Here is a 2,653-nt window from a genome sequence, read left to right as displayed (position 1 = left end):
ATCGGTAGGATAAGGAGGGGAAACGCTCCGGCGTATCGATGATGAAGTCGCGCGTAGATTCAGGGGCGTTCAGGAATAAATAAGTACGTCGGTCGGTAAAATACAGATTGTAGAAATACGGTAATCGCAAATTGTAAGTGCGGAATAAGTAAAGGTACATGACAAGTTCGGTACAAACGAAAGGTAGATGCAAATTACAAAACAGCAAAAAAAAAAAAAAAACATCTAATCCTTAAACAACTTCGTTGGAGGGGGGTGCAAGTTGGGAGCCGGTCGGGTCCGCCTGATCGGTCACGCCAGCGGGTTCGGCCGGGAGCTGGGAGGAAATGTCAACGAGTTGGGCGTCCACTAAAATCTTCATGATGTCGAAGCCTTCATGTTCTAAAGGTGACTGGAAGAAATAGTGACACTGAGCGATCCCCTGCTCAAAACCTCGTTGGCGCTCCTCACAAAATTCGTCCTCCAGGGCGGCATACTCGGCCAATGACTTGTCCCGGTCAGCAATGGCAGCGGCTTTTTCAGAAGTTAACTGCTTGATCTGATCGGAAGATTGCTGAAGACTGACAGTTAGAGAGTCCACTGATTGCTGAAGGCGTTTCACCTCATTTTGGGACTCTAGGAGGGAGGCAGCAGCTTTTAACCGCTCATCCTCTGCCTGTTTGTTCGCCTTCTCGAATCGCTCGGTAAGTAGAGCGAGGTCCTTCTGGGCCTTTTCCAACTTAGAGTTGGAAATTTCAAGTTCGGACACTAAAAGAGGCTTGGTGGTCCCTACGGCATAGTTTAGGCAGACACCGGCTCGGGAGAACAGCTCGTAGGCCATGTCATAGGCTTCCGAGGTCGTTAGCTTCTTGAAAGGCTCTCGTTCTTCTAGAGACAGGTTAAACACGAGACGATCGGATATGTGGAGGTTCGGGTCAAAGGGACCGGATGGGAGGGGGGCGGAGTTTCTTTTCCTTTTTGTTGGAGAGGGTGTTTTTTCTTGAGAAGAACGTTTTCTGCCTTTGCCCTTCGGGCCAGAGGAGATCACGATCGGTTTGGACTCATCAGTCTTCGGGACGGTGAGAACTACGGGAGAGGCGGAGCTAGAAGGGGCAGCAGTTGAAGAAGAGGGAACGGTAACGTGTCCGCTACGCTGGTTCTTGCGGGCCAAGGCTCGAGCAAAGGCTTGATGCATCTCCATGCCCCCAAAGAAATCTGCAAGGAAAGCGCAAACTTAGCAAGTTAATAATGACTGGTCGATAGTCCCAAAATGTAAAAGAACTTACCGAACACTCTAGTACGTAGAGTGTCAGAATCAGATCCGATGAGTTCGATGAGTTTGCGAGAAGAGGTCTTGCGAGGCAGCTGATCGATTTGGCGTATCACCTCTAACTCATCGTCGGTCATATCGGATTTCTTCCAAGAGATGACTTGCTTTGGATGTTCGGTCCAGTAGAGTGGAAATTTAGGCCGGCCCTCAGAAAAATATTTGGGCCGGCCGGGTTCGCGGATGGCGACCTTGAAGAAATTTGATTTAAAATCCTTATATGAGGAGTTGAAGGGGGCGAATAACTGTTTATCCTTGACAGGATTTAGAGAAATCCAACTCTTGTTGGGATGTGGCAAGGCACGAAAGAAGAAGAGGAAAGACGCTGGAGTAGGGGTTAACAGTAACCCAGTACATAGGACAGAGAAGGCCTACATACATGCCCAACCGTTCGGGTGGAGTTGAGCGGGACAAATGTTTAGTTCGCGAAGCACGCCACACTGGAAGTCCGAAAAAGGAAGCCTTACCCCCAAGTCACGAAAAAGGGTTAGATATGCATAAAAGAAATCTAGGGCATATCCCTCCCGACCGTGACACACCCGCTCGTTTGAACGACATACCACCAAGGATATGTCAGCTGCATCCCGGCGGAGGTTGGACATTAGATCCACCGATTCAAGCAAACGGATGATGGAAGAGGTAGAAATGAAATAGGAGGGGTGACCCCGGACTTCATGGGGGGCCCAGTCGTAACCGGCGATGGCGGGAGGAGGAGCCACCCCGGTCCACTCTAGGGAATTGTCGACGTTGAATTCAACATCGTCGGTGGGGGCCTCCTCCCGGACGGGACAACCGGACAGGGTAGATGACGAAGAGGGAGAGGAGGTCGACGCAGCCGCATCATCCGCATACCCTCGACCTTCATTCTCGAACTCATCGGAGGACCACGACGACGTAGACATTTACCTGNTCANNCGGAAGAAGGAAATAGAAGGACGGGAAGAGCGTAGAGTAGGAACGGGAATCAGAGAGCAGATGGAAGAGGATGGGGAAATGAGGAGGGGGCCCTCCACCTTTTATAGCCGAAAAAGGGGCTCCAAGAGAACATCTCAGTCGTCCATCGATGATAAATCCAACGGAGGAAAATTTGTGACTCTTCGGTGAACAGGTATGATTGATGGGAGGGAAAATCGTAGCCATTGCTGAGTACAGGATCGAATGGCTGGGGTGACGTAACGTTTCGTTATCCAAAAATGTTCTGAGAGCTTAAACCCCTTCGCTAATCGAAGATGCTCGGGGCTTGGGGGGCTTGTGTAGTGGAGGAGGGTCGGCTGAGTTGGCCGAATCAAGAGTGCTGGAGGAAGACCGGTCGGCCAGGTTGCCAAAGTCACAAGGTCGGCCAGATTG

This window comes from Vigna radiata, chromosome 8 (assembly GCF_000741045.1).
Source record: "Vigna radiata var. radiata cultivar VC1973A chromosome 8, Vradiata_ver6, whole genome shotgun sequence".
Lineage (NCBI taxonomy): Eukaryota > Viridiplantae > Streptophyta > Magnoliopsida > Fabales > Fabaceae > Vigna > Vigna radiata.
This window is presented reverse-complemented; position numbering follows the sequence as displayed.